The following is a 17,370-nucleotide window of genomic DNA, read 5'->3' on the forward strand; positions in this document are numbered from 1 at the left end:
CATATATCAATCTGATTTGTGTGGCATGAGACTCTCGGTAATGAAGCAGACTGAGTCTTGCTGTCTGAGAACTGGAATCCATTTTGGCAGGCCCTGTCCTCCAAAACCCAGACAGAGAAAGAGCAACCATGGTGAGCTTTAAGCAACGATCAGGCCCACAACCGTTGAGGGAAAGAGGGAGAGCTTGAGTGAAAGAGGTTCTAAATCAGTACGCAATCCAAAGGCCCTCCGTAAATTATGTGAATAGGTTTGGTGGTGGGACGGAAAACACACCTGCTAGACTTATGTAAGTCTTATTAAACCATAAATATCCAGCAGCTCCGGCCACAGCTCTTCAGGACTAGAATAAATCTTACTATGTGCTCAGTGAGGAAGGTGAGAGTGAGACCAAAAGAGCGTGTGGGTGTCAGAAGAGACAGTTTGTGTGTGTGCTTGTATGTCTACACAATGTATGAATGGATACGTGTTAATACAGTTGAACTACATTTCAGTGGTGTGGATTGCCATGCAGTTTGTCAGGTTAATCACCATAGTGTCACCTCAGTGAAGAGTTGCTGCCATTTTTAATTGTGTAGGTCTATATATTGCAATGTTGAGCTTGCAATGACTCCAGACAAACGGAATTTGGCTCCTATATATATAATTGTACATATATATTTACCATCTGTCTTTGGCTATCATGCTACTAATGTTGGGGAATCCAAGCAAGCATTTTTTTTCAAAGTGACAGTAACGTTTTGGTGTTATTTTGAACTGAAAATTCAAACTTTGAATGGTAGTTTATGAGTCGGGATTTTGTATTTCTAGGATGCCAATCTGACAATCAGTATCTCATTTAAACTACAATACAAGACCTCATCCAACAAATATTAAATAATACAAGAATGTTAATGCTGTAATTCTACACACACACACACACACACACACACACACACAAACACACACAATTGTTCCTAAGTTAAATACAGCCAGGTTAATTGGATTATTAATGATTCTTAGAGTCTTGTTTTATTGTTTAATTGAGATTCTGAATGTCAGATTGGCATCCTAGAAATACAAAATCAAGACTCAGTGCTGAGCTTTAACAAAGAGATTTCAAGCTTTGTTGGAACAATGTTCGCCATCAGATTAGATCTATTTACACCTGACTTTAAGCTATGTTTAAAAAACAAAAAAACAAAAACAAATAGATAATATTAATGAATCTGAAAGCCCAATTAGCTGCTAATGTGGGTTAAAAGTAGAAAGAATGGACAGCCGTCAGGAACAGCACCTCCAGTGATGAAGGGATCCGTCATCTTTCGACCAGTCCACGCACTTGGATAATAACAGTTGTCCCACACACCTGCGTTTCGGTTGCCCTGACCTGCTTCTCAAATGAGCTCAATTAATGACAATAACCCAGCAGGTGCCAGAACACAGACATTAACAGATAGGCCACTATCAGCAGCCGGGAGAGCTTGTCTGTGCAGTAAATATGTAATGATCACAGGTGTAAGAGAAGGGGACGGGAACGCGGCGAGACCACAGGAGCAATCTATTTGAGTTTGGCTGATTCAGTTAAGCAAGCTACACAAACCAAAATGGATACACTAGAATCTTATTAATACAGCCTGAAGTAAGTGGCCAAAAAACTCACTACATCTTTTTATTAGAAGGGGGGCGGGGGGTTAGATAATGTTGTTGAATCGACTGCAGTGTTTAGTTTGTGCTTCAATTTACTTGGCAAGGTATTTGTGGTGAAGTTTAATTTGCTTAGCACTGATGCTAGATTCATTGGAGTAAGCTGTCATTTGGATTTAAATTGTGTGTATCAATAGCAATCGCTACAGAGTGTGTAAGTAACTGTGTGTGTGCGAGAGGTCTGGTTCCCATCATTGGGAATGCCGGTGATCTCTCTGAGCTTTAAACTTGAACCCTCTCCTCCACTGGGCTCCTCTTCACTTGCTCTCTGTGCCTGCATTAGCATAAAGGCATTAAAATGAGAATTGGAATTAATTTGGACTTTCCCCTCCATAGGAATTAATGAAAGTTTGCTCTTCCATTCTGCATAGACAGCCCTTTTTCACAGTCCATAAATATTAATATTAATATTAATACCACAAATGCATTTAAGGAGCAGCACTTGGTTGAAGCCGTATACAGAATATTATGAGAGATCATGATACATTTCTCGTGGGGAGCACACTTGAATGATTGTGCTGCCTTGCCGTTGTGATCTGTAAAAATTCAATCTCCACACGGCACTGAGAGAGAGGGAGGAAATGAGAGGGTGTGAAAGGAAGATGTCTTGAAGCCCATCGGAGAGTTGAGCCTGAGCTGGATTTGTTCTATTCAGTTCACTCTAGTGTAACTCCATTATCCAGGCAGCAGATATTCAGATAGATGAGAGACTGTTATCAGGAGCACACAGCCATTTTCATGAGGCCATCGCATCTTGAAAGACGAGGGGGGTTACTGAAGGTAGCAGTTCAACACCTTCCACTCTCTCTTTCACTCCTAGTGTTTTGCAGGGTTACTGATGCCATTTCTATTTGCAAGTTATCTTTTCAACAAAATCAGGCTGCTTCAACTATATCGACACAGATAAAGAAACAACATTATTTTTCACTTAATATCTCAGTGAGCTATATATTGCTAGCATTACTGTCATTTGTGAAGAGGTCTGTGTTAAATCTGTTTGGGTGTTTGTAAGGAGCAGTGTAGCTTTTTAAATGGTACCCGGAAGGTTGTGGGTTCTAACTCCTCTTGAGCATCGTTTGCTGTCATGCTATATTACACTATTTACACTGTTTTTTTTTTCTGATAAACCGTGTTTAATGTACTGTCTTCCTTTGTTGGAGATTTTGATTTTGAATAAATGTGACTGCTTTCAGAAAAGCATTTATATACAATATAGCCGACAAAAGTTTGTTTCAGAGGCACTTTTTTTTTTTTTTTTACTGATCACACTCTTGCATCATTTTTGTTTTTTATGGTATCGCATTGGAGGGGAGAAGCCAGAGAGGGTCTGTGAATGTCAACAGTAGTTATTTCATGAACCTCCTTTAACACGCACGCTTTTGATATGGTATACAGGTCATTCTGGCCAAGTTGAAATGTACATGTTGCGCTGTATACTTCAAAAGGCATTGGTCTGACTCCGCAGGGCGTCACCTTCATGACTTCAGTCAACATCCACACACACATTCACCTTTAATCTTAGCTACCTCCTCAACCCCGATTGAGTCGATGCGCCCTCTTTTTGTTCTGTGATAGGGGGTTGTAGAAGTAAAAGTCTATGATGCAAAAGCAGTGCAGAGGAGTGGAAACTCACTTGTTTAGTTAGATTAACTCTGAGATCAAGAGCCCAGTCTGAGACAGTTTAGAATCGCAAGGAACATGTACTTGGAGGATTTTTTTGTTTCTTTTTAAGTTGTTTATAATGTCAAGTATATCTCATGCAAAGCATAGACTTTTAGAAGGAAAACTTTGGAATGCTTTGATTTTCTTTTCTCAATGACATGCATGATGCTTTCATCTTTTGGTAGAGTAAACAAGTCATCAAAGTAAAAGGCTGAATAACTTATAAAACATTTAGGTATATAAACATACAATCATTTTTTCATTTTTTATTTTTTTTTTCAACAAAGAAACAACTGCAAATCCTTGAACTATTTCAAACTATTTCTGCAGTGGACTCAATCCATCCATATTTAAAAATGAGTGCATGTTTTACAATGCAACAATCTTAAGTCATATCAAAATTCATGCAACTTTTCATGTCACTCTAGAATGAAATCTTTCATATTCACATGTTGATAGAACTATTGAGTATATTTTAGTGACTTCATTTCCAGCACATAAATTCGCTGGTTTCTTTAGCACATCACCATATAAATGATCATGTAAATGCTGATTTCAGTGGCCTCCAAACAAACAAAGTATGCTGATATATATATATATATATATATATACAATTTAACTACTTTTCACCGGCTACTTTATTAGGTGCATGTGTTCAATTGCTTGGTGACACAAATTGCTAATCAACCAATCACATGGCAGCAACTCAGTGCATTTAGGCATCTAGATGTGGTGAAGACGACTTGCTGAAGTGTAAACCGAGCATCAGAATGGGGAAGAAAGGGGATTTAAGTGACTTTGAATGTGCTTGTTGCTTCGAGACGGGCTGGTCTAAGTGTTTCAAAAACTGCTAATCTACAGGGATTTTCACAAACATCCATCTATAGGGTTTACAGAAAATGGTCTGAAAAAGAGAAAATATCCAGTGTGTTGCAGTTGTGTTCCAGTGTGTTACTTGTTGATGTCAGAGGTCAGAGGAGAATGGGCAGACTGGCTAGAGATGATAGAAAGGCAGCAGTAACTCAAATAACCACTTGTTGTGTGATAGGAAATAGATAGTAAATAGTAAACTTTAGATAGTAAAGTTTGAATGCTTGAGGAAAGAATATAGAGTTCAAAAGGTACAGTATAACAGGAATGGCCCATATGTTAATGTCTGAATTACCATGCGTAGCTGTTTCTGAGGTGTGTTGTGTGTTGATGTCCTGGACATCAATACCAGGACATTTGGTCCTGGGGGTCATCATCTGTTCGTACGGTTTCATTACCTGCAATGCTTTAGACTCATTACACTCCTCCCTAACCCTGAAGTGCTCTCTCTTCCTCTCTCTCTCCCCCTCGCTCACCATGCAGCAGATATGACATAAACTCTGGTAATTGCGGCATCAAGCTTGAGTTTATTATTTTCCGTGCAGGTGTGAGGATGATATGAGGCCCAGGTTGCATTTACATACAAATTGAAGGTTTTTATTAATCAGGCGGGCAGCAGGAATCACAGAGCAGCACTGCATCAGCCTTTTAAATACATTTGGTGACATTTTTACCCAGCATTAGCATGATAGGGCAAGCGGAGGATAATGTCCCAATGATTGCTTTTCTATTGAAAGCACAAACGGTTTCATTTTTCCTGTCATCTCAAATAAGTGTTAAAGAGGGTTTGGAGGCTATTGTGCTAGCTCTCCGTATGCTGGGGACTGGGAAGCGCTGATGGCCATATTAAATAACCATTAGCGCCGGCGCTCAGATCATCGCGCACCCACCGTGCCTCCTCTTTGCTTCCTGCTCTGTGATTTTCCAAATGAAGCCAAGCTGTGCTTGGCTTTCATAAAACATTCACACTCTGCTCCATTTTTCCTCAAACAGAATGCATTACAACGGTAATTTTGTGACTGTTAAGATAACTAGCGTTAACAAGCACTTAATTAAAATGTACAATAAATAGCCGTCTGTGGCCTTATCTGAGCAGGAGAGCGCTCAGACCTGCTGCTGCCGCCGCTGTAAAGCTTGTTTACAGATTAATTGGTTTTCTGTCTGGCAGAAGCTGCTTCCTTTCCCGCCAGTCCCTAAATAGCCAGATTCAGGACCTTATCAATCAAACCTTCCTCTTTCATTTCTTTTCTTTCACCTTTTCCCTATATCACCTTTTCCCTCTTTTTTTTCTACATTATTCCTTCTTTATCTGACAAGTATTAAGATCCCTCATTTTGTGTTGACAGACGTTTAGGTGACTCGAATCGAAGGGGCTACAGAAATGTGTAAATGTTTGTCATTTGCACTGTAGTTGTGTTAATGTGTGCTCTGTAGTGTTTATGTCTTATAAGTGAAAGTTTGTGTGGTGGCAAAGGATAGTCTAATACTTCTGCATATATGCTTTTTCATACGAATGTGTGCAAGCATTCATCCAGTCTTGTTGATTATAGCACAAAGGTTGTGTTTGTATTTAAGTATGTCTGTCAGCTTTTAAAAACATACACACAGCCATAGAAATAGCACTGTATTCGACCCCAGCATATGGTTTTCAGCCGTGTTAGCTGTAGTATAGGACTGGTGAGAGAACAGGAGAGATTTTTCAGAGATTAAAGTTAACAGCAGTTATTCTCCAGGGATCCCATTACTCTACAGCCATGTGACTCAAACACTTCCACACCGGCTTTAATGACTTCAGCTCACTTACAGCAGACTGGGAACTGCTTGTTTTTAAATGGTGGAAAAGAAAATACGTAAAAGCAAACTTCTCTCCATGGACACGCCTCCTGGTGGTTTATGTCACCTGTGTCCTGACTTTAACCTAGGAACGATAAATCTGCCAAAAATGTGTGTGTACGTCTGCATGTTTGAAAGCGACCCCTGTACAATGTTGCCGAAGTGCATTTCTCTGAAGGGAATCTTGCATGTATTTCCAGGTTGGCCAATAAACAAGAGAGTCTGAGAGATCATTCAAATGCAGTGCATCTTTTTGCATGTGTTGTATTGATTTACTATTTTCTTTCTCTCTAAATACTATTTTTATAGAATTGTATAATGTAATAATACTTCTTTTCTAGAGATACACTGATATTAACATTTTGGCCAATACTGATGGAATCCAGTTATTATTTTATATGTTGTCTAAAGTTATTTGAGCTTAGTGTAAATAAACACGATGATAAATCAAAGATAAAAAAAAATAACACATTTTATTTTAAATGTAAAAATTGGCTACATTTCTAGATTTGATAAATATTTAATTTAGTTATTAAATGTTTTTAAATATACATTTTAAGTGAGCATTAGATTACAGGAAAATAATTTCAAAGTAAAACATTAGCACATATATTAAAATATCCAATTTCTAATAAAATGGTTAAGAAAATCACAAATTCACACCCAAAGTCAATATGGTACCAATATGTCCTGCATCTCTAATTTTTCATAATCTCTAGTACTCCAATAACTATAGATGAAGCTGTTAATATGCTGTATATGAGACAGGAAATCATAGGTTAATACAAACTGCCTTTCTATTACTTTGGCATTGTGTTTGATGCTAGATACATTTTGTACCGCCTCCTAATTTATTTTTAGTAATTAAATCTACATTGTCTTTTTAAAGAAGTATAAGTTTTGTTTAACTAGGATTTGTCAATTTGCTCTAAAATGACAATAAAGTCATTTTGAATACTTCATTTCAAATTTTTGTTTTGAACTTTCTATGGATCAAAAAATCCTAAAAAATGTCAGAAACAATAATAATAATTAGGAAATTATTTTTCTTTCTTTCTTTCCTTCTTTCTTTCTTTCTTAGCATTGTATTAGAATATTAGAATGATTTTAAAGGATCACGTGACTGCAGTAATGGCTGCCAAAATTCAGTTTGTGTGTATGTATGTATATATATATATATATATATATATATATATATATATATATATATATATATATATATATATATATATATATATATATATATATATATATATATATATATATATATATATATAGTTCTTACTAACACAGACAGAACACCCATCACCTCACCCAAAAATAAGTTTCAGAGGTTCAGAATGAGACCCTGACAGGCCTAGTGGTCTTTCCAGTGCGGATGCCTCTGATCTAAGGCAGAGAGGAGGGGGATGTTGTGCTGTCACTGCTGTGCTTATCACATCCAATTTAGCTAGAGTGATTTATAATGTGCTCAGATGATAAATGTTATTGTAAGAGAACATTCCAGAAGAGGTATGCCTGCTGTCTGTCAGAGAAAGAGGAGGGAGAACAGAAAAGCTGATGTGACGACTGTGCCACTGCTAGTGGGAGTTGGTGTCCTGCGAAGTGCCTGTAGTAAATCACCTTGTCAAAGACCCCTCTTCCCTCTATTGAAGCACAAACTCAGTCTTGCCACTGAAGAAGACACTTACGCAGACTTCAGTCCTCTTACAGAAGGTGTAAAATAATAAAACAGCCTTCAAACACTTAGTACTTTCTAATTTTTCATAAAATCTTTCTTTTCAATGTAAATAAGCCTCAGAAACGGCAACATTAAACAAATGCACCATCCCCCAATATTTCTATATATATATATTGTGATTGTGTATTTTGGAAGGTAACCCCGCTCCCGTATCCCCCGAGCACTGCACTGACAATAATTCAGCACAGAGTATATTTTCCATAAATAATTTGCTCTTTATTGATTTCCAATGTGCAATGAAAAATATGTGGGCTCTCGGAAGAGAGGTGGAGGATGTATCAGTTGCTCTGTGTGTGGTGAAAGTTGTGACAGGAGAGGTCGGCGCCCTGGGAGCTCTTGTCCCCCATCTTTATTTACGATCACTCAGAGAGCAACTCATCAAACCTGGCTGTGCCATCAACCAGGACACCCAGAGATAAAGGAGCACACACACACACACACACACACACTTCTTACAAGTAGTTTGCCACACTGTTTGATTTACACGTTTGTTAACAGTGATCTGGCACAGGTAATATGAAAGAGATGTGCTGAATAATTGCACTCTATAAATCAAGGCCTGAACGCCATTCACTTGATGTCTGTATTTACAGGTCTGACATCCCACAAGCTTCAGGCCACTACTGAAGGTGAGAGGTCGCATTCAACGATCCACTGTCTATTTGTCACTGTTCCATATGCTATGCCCTGACACATGATTGAAAGCCGCTGAGGTGAGTGAGTTAAGGTGAAGGTGTGTGTCCATGTGTGTGCTGGTGCAAATGTGGCAGGGTTTTTATGGAATCTGGTGTTGACGACTGTTAAGAGCATATGTTAGAGTTGAATGTCACACTGTCGCCAGCTAAGAGCTGTTAATTCTGGCTCTGCTCTGCCTTTGTAACAAGACCCCACCTCTGCATGGTTACTTTCTTAGTCTTGTTGCTTTTTTGTTTATGTATTAGAAAGCACATCTATTTTCAGAGGGAGTTCCCTTATCGCTAGGAAGATCAGAAATGTTTGTAGCTCAATTTAAAGTGCAATCTCTAAACGCAGATAAATTACCTTCACGTGATTCGTAGAGATATTAATTAATCAAATACTGCCATTTACAGGAATAGCTCATCTCAAAGGACTTGTTATTTAAGCGTCATTTAGGCCCCGTCCACACGGAGACGGAGCTTACCCCAATCCGATCTTTTTTTCCTCGTCTCAAGAAATATCCGCGTCCACACGAAACCGCATAATGATGTAGAATACATGCCAGACCAGTATGTGGCGCTGTAATTCTGCCACAGAGATACACTAAAAACAGAGAAGAAGACTTGGACTATGCTCATAAACCTTGAACAATTCATATTTTAATCAGTGTTAATGTTAGTTAATAAAAAGACAATCGTTCAGTGTTTGTTCATGTTTTTGTTACTGTTACGGGACGTAGAGGTGTCTGACTAGGGGGGAGACGTGGGCTGATGACGTCATCGTTTCAGAAAATATACAGATTAGCCGTCCAGACGAAAACTAATGAAAACGCCGGATCCGTGTAGACGAAATGTCTATCCGATATAAAATTTGTGCGTATTCACAGAAATGCGTCTCCGTGTGGACGGGGCCTAAGTCACAAATGAAGTAATTTGATTTAGTTTTGTGGAGTGACCGTAGCTGTCAGTAATAAACAAACAATTACCAAAATGTAATAAAGTTTTTTGAAGCCATTCAAAAGCTCTGTTTCCAGTGAAGCTCTCATTTTTCACTCTTTATCACCAGAGGGGAAGATTATCAGTAAATATTGACTGAAAGCGATGGTTCACCCAAAAATGAAAACAATCAACTCATCCTCATGTTGTTCTAAACCAGTGTGACTGTTTTTCTTCTGTGGAACAAGAGAGTTTTGTTACGACATAAGACTGAGTAAATTATGAAAGCCTTTTTCATTTTTAAGTAAACTGCCCTTTAATTTAAGGTCTTTTAACTACACAAAGCTATCTTATACAGCATTTAGGTTTGTATCAAGTATTGAGTATGAGTAGATTAAAATATATATTTTTTTTTATTCCTGGGTAAACTCAGAGCCATATAGAGTGAGAGTTGCGACAACTCCATTGACTCCAATGGAACGCTTTTTTTACAGCAATGGCGGCTCGTGGAGCCTCTCAATAGTTCCCGGAAGTAGCAGCAAACCTATGCCGCGCCATAGAGATGCAGCAGAACAAACCGTTTGCGACGCACTTTTAACAGGTAAGACGTTTAAATAATAAGATTGAATATTATCAGTACATCTTAATAACAATAAATTGCAAATTAAAACCTTCTAGCAGATAATCACTCATTAAATGAGTAGATTTAAGGTTTGTTATCAGATAACTAACAGATTAGGCTAGGACTGGAGCTGAATAAAGTTAGTAACGAACACCCTAATAATTGTAAAATCTGTTCTCATAATTCAGTTTCATCCATCGTGTTTGCAATTAGAAAAAAAGGAGTATAAACATTTTTTTGCAGGGTGGGGAAAGTTAGCTAACGTTACATAGCCTATTACGTTAGTTCAATATAACGTGTGACAGCGGTGAGTGGAAGTGGTAAAAATGAGGTTATAAAGTTTGTTCCTTATTACACGTATTAAATCACTTAATAATAAAATGCACCCTATTGATATACATTTAGAGTGAATTGAGTTTGCAAAAACATGGGTGGAGTGTTTTTAGTCATTGTGATTCATTTACTATTACCTGTCTATATTATATAATAATACTGTATTATATACTTAAACTTGTTAGTGTATAAAAGTAACATACTGTAACATTCTGTGGGTTCTGGTGGGTGGAGGATTAGTGGTGCCACTGCACTGTTCTGTGATGGAGCATCAGTGAGGATGCAGGTCAGGAGAGCTGAGGGGACCTTTTTTTTTTTGATAGCTGAATTTTCATTATTTTTCTTAGTGCTGCCTTTGCATTGCTTGATCTTTATTTTTTTTTTCTTGTCTCTTAAATTTTTTTAATAGACCCAGGTAACTGGCTGATGGTTCACAGGAATGCTGACTGGCTGCTGACTGACTTGCTGCTGGTTGACTGGGCAGTGTCACCTGTCCCTGTCTCTCCTCTCTAGCCATGTCCTTTTTCTTCACTCTCACTTTACCTTCTCTGAGTGTCCTCGTTCTTTTTTCCTCAACCTTTGAAACTGATAGAGGTAGAATACATGGTTTTGCTAATGTTAAATATTGAAAATATCACATCACTTTACTTCAACTAGTACGAGTTTGTACTTATTATATATGAATCACCTGAAATAACATAGCTGTAATCAGTAGCCATTTCTTGTATGTTCACAGGTCTAGGGGTGCATCGTGGAGCAGGGCCCTCCTCTTTTTGACCACAGGACGATGTACAAAGATTGTGGGAATAGCATCTGGTCTCAGCCTACTCTTGAATTTTTTGGTCATGACAAATTGCTTTGCCGCAATTTGTCTGCATACTGACTTCAGTTTAGTTTCCACACACACCTTTTTTTTTGTCTACCCACATACAGTACATATCACATGGTGGTTAAATGCACAGTTATAGGTAACACTGATGACTCCCTGCAATGTCTCACCATGAGTCTCAGCTCCCTGGGTTTTGCAAGGCTTTGCTTGTTCCTTATTTCTAGTAAAACATTGTCAATGTAAAAAAGTGCAAATAAATGTTAAGTATAATTACCTAACAATTTTTTGTTGTTGTAATTTTTATTTGTATTTAGATTGCTCCTGCTGACTTGAGCCAACCATTATTTTCTCCTCTCTATGTCAGCGGGGAAGCCATACATTCGCACACCTTTCTCTGACTGAGTGGAGCATCCCCATGCAGCACAGTAAACCATGGTGGAGACTATGCAAGGACAACATTAAAGAAAGGACACATACAAAATGCTTGTCATGCTATTAAATTTATTAGAAATGTATTCATGAATTGCTGTAAATAGTTAATTGTATAATTACAACTTAAAATAACTGTTTTCTGTTTTAAAATGGAATATACTCCTGTGATGCCAACCTGAATTTTCAGCATCATTACTTTTGAATGGCAGTGTACATGTTTATATACGAGTATGCTTAAGTTGTTTTAAACCTGAATATATTGTATACATGAATAAGTATTGTAATAATTATACTAGATATAATAGGTATATTATTTATAATACATAATTATATTACTATATGTAATTGTAAGAATTATAAACAGTAAGCTTCATTTTACATTTATTTAACATGCTAATTACTGCTGGTAACAGTTAATTGACCCATAGTGCGGTCCCAGCTGAAAATCACCTGTCACCAGCCTGTCTCTGTACTACCTGAAAGTCATCAATATGACATGAGTTAACATTAGATCAGTGAAAAAATGGACAATATGTAACGTAAAAAGGCAACAGTAACCCGTGTTTATAAAACTTAACGTTAGCCTGAAATACGTTTTTAAAATAACGGTAATTGAACACTAATCCTCAAATATTACCCGATTTGATATTTTAAAAGCAACATCGCTGTAACTACATACTCATGCTTCATACATATGTCAGTGTGTTGTATAAACATATAAAATAAATGCATTTATTGACTCCTTATTACCAGAAATCGCAGTTCTGTCACTCTACTCTTATCAGTTTGAATGGCCGCCAACGCACTTCCTGGAACTATTTGAAGTCTACACGAATCACGTGACAACTAAACATTTCGAACTTCCGTTGTCGCAACTCTCTCTCTATATGGCTCTGGGTAAACTGTACCTTTAAAAAGCACATATTCAATGACACTGTACAAAGTTGTGTCTCCATTTGCCCCTCCATTTGAGTCCTCTACATTCCCTCAATCCCCTCTGGGACCTGAGCACTTTTAGGCTGGCATGATATCCATGGTGCAGCCCATGGTCAGTTTTAGCCCAGGGCTTCTCAAAACCTTACAATGCCCCTTGGGTAATATACAGCTACATGTAAAAGCCTAGTCAATTTGCCAGCTAATTCTGGCTAAATGGTTGCCATTACCTGCCTTGTGCTGGGTGTCTCAGTGTTGGAAGACTGTGTTTCTCTGTCTTTTTGCTCTTCTGGTGTGTTGTGAAAGCCCTTGCAAATGTCACCTAAAACATCCATTAGTGTGCGTATATTAGCATGCTTGCGAGTACAAATCTGGGTTGGTGGGTAGGTGGGTGTGTAAGGAAATATCCCTGATGGTTTCTGGAAAGTGAATCCCCAGTAATGAATGAATGTGCTGTTTAAAGAGCTAATGCTAACGATAAATTGTTAATAATTCACGATGAAAGAGTAAAACCCAAATGGACCAGATTCACCTGCAGATCTAATTCATTTAGTACCAGTCAAATGCCTATTATAAACTCATTAGGTAATTATTAATCGGATAATAATATCTCTGGAGTGTCTCTCAATGGAGCAATTTTACATTAATTGCTATGCTCCGCTGTGTGTTTGCGTGTGTGTGTTTAACAGCAGATGGCCTGAAGTCTCAGAACAGTTGGACTGGTCAGTGTAGAGTGGCTGTAGAGAGAGAAGGAAGACAGGTGTTATGACTGCAGACTTCCAGCCTTTAGCTTTTTCATTTTTAAACTTCTCATCTCACCCTTTTTTTCTTTTTTCCTTTCCTTATCATATCTGTCACCTTCAGTGCACTGAGCAGAAGAGCAGCTGCAAGGCTGTCCTCGCAAATGAGAGAGAGAGAGAGAGAGAAGAGGAGTAAAAGCATTGACCGAGCATTATTTATATATAGTAGTATTGGCACAGACTGCTGCTGTTTCCCATTGTGTCTTCATAATGAGTAAAGAAATTGGAAATGAAACTGTCAGGGAAGGTGTGTGTGAGTATGTGTGTGTGAGGGGGAGCGATTGGGCTTGTTACAGACTGATCCACACAGTAAACTGAACAAGGAAAAAGGCTAAAGGGGTCAGTCTCCTGTGTGGACGCCGCACACACTCACACTCTAGAGGGGACTTTGCCTCTTAAGGTGTTAACCGAGTCATTTTGGGCACCACAAGGGTATATAGGTCAAAAATCATTTCTGAAACAGATGAGGCTCAGTTTAGCCCTTTCAGTACTATCCTAAACGTCTGATCCTTAAAGGCACAATATGTAATTTTTCACCTCGAGAGGGCGCGTGTTCAGAATAAACAAAGAAAAAGTAATTTAGTAGCGTAGAGTAGCGTAGGAGTGTGGAATCATGGGAGTTGTTGTCTTCATCCCCACAGCTGATGCAATCTGACAGGACTTGGGCAGAAATCATGTTCATGGATGAGCTAATGATTTATTAATGTAGTAGAATGAAGCTGTGTTAGGCTGAATGCCGTCAAAGCGTAACAAGGCCGCTGAATGAGCGTGTCACGTGGCTTGAAAGCAGTGGAGCTTTTATTATGCAACAGTCAATCGCTTCTGCTCCTTCCGGTCGTGTGTATGTGGGGGGAAAAAAAAGCAGTGCTGTTTCATCATACTAGATACATTTGAAAGTTCTGTTATAATGCTACTCTATGTGGTCGTCACCGATCTATTAAAACGCAAAACATATTAATAATCCTCTTAAGCACAAATGCTATTTTGGGGATTTCCGTTTTTCATTTTCCTACCTAATTTTGAATGCCTGCCTATACTAATGCTACAGTGTAAGCTCAGAAAGTTTGGTATAATTTCAAAGGAAACCCTTTGAAATTACATAAAACACTGTTGAAATTGATAAAAATTACAATATATGCTGTCTGTGTTATAATAAATAGGGAAAAAAACAAGGCGCTTTTTTATTTTATTTGTGTAACCTGAAGTTTGAAATAGAATAGCTCAGGCAAGGAAAGGCCTAGCAACTTCAGACCAATGTCATTTTTTTCTAACATTTGTCAGCTAGTAGAGGAAATAAAGAAATTTCTTTCTATCCTAATCTATGCTAAAGTTATTCTATTCCAACTGAAGGAAGGAATAATACCATTTTTGTATACAATTTTAGTCTAAATAAGTATGAAGTCATCTTTTGCACACTTGCAGTATGGAATAATGTGATCTCTGTATATTATTTTACAGAAAACACTCAGAAGTTACATAAAAAGCTTCTGTTTGTGACAAATAGTATTATTTATCTTGTTTCACATATGATGAACCATCTCAATACAATGTGCTTTTTTGTGTGTGTGTTTTCTGAACAGTCTTTGAAAGAGAATAAGTCAAATTACACAATAGCAACATGCATAAAATTATAAAAAATATCTGGTCTATCAAAATCTAAAATAGAATCCACAATCTCCAGCTTCATATCATTTCATTTATGTCTATTCTGCATCGTGTAAAGATTGGGAGACCTCGCCTGTCTCATTCATATTTAATATTTTGATGTTTTATCAGCGTGTCTGTTTGTTTTGATTCTGATTCAGCGCTAACACGCTCCCCGAAGCTTGTATGCGAACTTCGGAGCATCAACAAACTAATTTATGTTTATTCCCCCAGTACTGTACTGTTTACTGTACCTTCACTGAGATGCGGTCAAATACTGTACGATATTGAAAATAAACAGATTAGCTTATTGCTAGCGGAGCTTCCAGGCCTCAGATTAAAGAATCATATGTATAAAAGGCAAGTAGTACGCGTATATGCTTTCCTGACCTCTCCACGGCGAAGGTGGCCACCCATAACTTGTTTTATGAATATTATGCATTATAAATCCGGAGATTCGGCCGCTTGTAGTTTCGCCTCGCGTGGTCTTTGTTTAGAAGCAGCCAAAAACTCAATTTCCCAGAGACCAGCGCTTCTCTGGCGTCACACCGGCGGAAAGGACTGGGCAGTCGCTGTCCAGTTCCTGTCCCTCCCGCTGGTGCTGAATTCACACCTTCGATTGGAGGGAACGACTTGTGAATGGCAGCTATTAGGACTAATAGCGCTTCACAAAAGAGATCAGATGTCTATAGCAGAAGAAAGGCTTTTAGACGCATCAATATGAGTTAGAGATCTTGTCAATCATACAGCTCTTGGATCTCTTTTGCGCACTTGTACAAAACGCTTTATATCTCAGCAATGGAAGCACGCAGAAACGAAAAAATGGTCTTGTTTGAAAGAAGAGATTCTAATCTAAAAGATTATATCGAGTATATAGGTATGTGTGGCTGTTTAGCGGTGCTAAGATGGATAAACAATAATTTGCAATGAGGTGAGAAATGTTACATCGTGATTCTGTTGAAGATCATTCGATCTGTGATTGTCACACAATAAAATGATCTACATCATCAGATTCCTGAGAATGAGAGCTTTCTTGTGATATATGACTTGACTGTTTTGTGAAAAATATTTTAAATACACATTCTTCTGAAAAATTATTCGCAATCGTTAGACGGAAATTTATGGGGGGGGGGGAATATATTTCTTAGCTTAATTTGACTACTTTATGTATCATAAAACCCCAATTAATGGTATTCTTTGTGCGTTGCAAATGCAATACAAACAATTTGAATACTATTTTAGGACCCGGTACCGGGTCTGCAGAGTTTAAGAGAGCGTCTTTGGGGTTTCCATATGTTTTCTACAAAACAAAACAAAAAAATTTAGTGGGTTATGACATCATTGGCAGGTGACACAATGACACTACGTATGGACATGGTCTGTATCACTAGTTAAAATTGCTTATTTTTCTAGATTTAAACATTCTTCGAAACATTTGGGATAATCTGAGTACACAAGAGAGCAAAAAATATAACACTGTTCTAGTGGTTTTTGGATATTTTAATCAAAAAATCTTAAATATTGTGCCTTCAAAGGGGTTATATGATGTTGCTAAAAATAACATTATTTTGTGTATTTGGTGTATATGGTTTAAGTAAAAAACAAAAAACAAAAAAAAAAAACATTATTTTCCACATACTGTACATTATTGTTTCTCCTCTATGCTCCACCTATCTGAAACGCATCACATTTTACAAAGATCATCGTTCTGAGAAGCAAGGTGTTTTGTGATTGGCCAGCTATCCAGTACACTGTGATTTGCCGAAAACCTCAAGTGTGTGACAGAAATGTTACACCCCTCACCATTTGTTGAAGCATTTGTTGCATCACGTGGTGTAAACATAAAACCATGATTGCATTTGTAAGGACAAACAACAAGCCTTGCATTTGAATCAGCAGTGGCAAATTCTTTAAATATAAAATAAAAACTTAATTACAGTCTATGAGTCAGAACATCCAGTAGTTTAGGAAACAGTCCTCCCTAAAATTTGTTGCACACATCTGAATATTTGGGTCAAACCAAACTGTTCTGGAACAGTTTTGTAAATACAATTTAACCACTGATTTCTAGTCGTGTCCTCTTTTGGAAGGCTAAAATAAGTAGTTTCGATTTAACAATGAAAGACAGCATCTCCACAACATGGCGGTGCGGCAACAACAATACTACAGCAAAAATAAAGGTTATGCCTTCTTTCTTTGGGTTAACATTTGGGCGCCGTTATGCAAATCTTCCCACATCGTGACATAGACACGTGGGGATGTGTTATAATGAGCCATCTTAGGGATCTTGGTTGAATCTTAACTTTTATAAAGAACATCTCTTTGGATTTGAGACTTTGCAACTTTACAGATTTTCTTTATGCACCAAGAGCTTG

General features: G+C 37.8%; 1 long non-coding RNA gene across 1 annotated transcript; it reads left to right on the forward strand.

Moving 5' to 3' along the window:
* The first annotated feature begins 9,828 nt into the window (after nt 1-9,828).
* LOC128016861 (uncharacterized) lies at nt 9,829-11,792 on the forward strand. The gene is made up of 4 exons (XR_008184301.1): nt 9,829-10,003; nt 10,767-10,951; nt 11,094-11,445; nt 11,551-11,792. It is a non-coding gene; the product is annotated as an uncharacterized LOC128016861 (long non-coding RNA).
* The last annotated feature ends 5,578 nt before the right edge of the window (nt 11,793-17,370 follow it).

Source organism: Carassius gibelio, chromosome A7 (genome assembly GCF_023724105.1).
Source record: "Carassius gibelio isolate Cgi1373 ecotype wild population from Czech Republic chromosome A7, carGib1.2-hapl.c, whole genome shotgun sequence".
Taxonomy (NCBI): Eukaryota; Metazoa; Chordata; class Actinopteri; order Cypriniformes; family Cyprinidae; genus Carassius; species Carassius gibelio.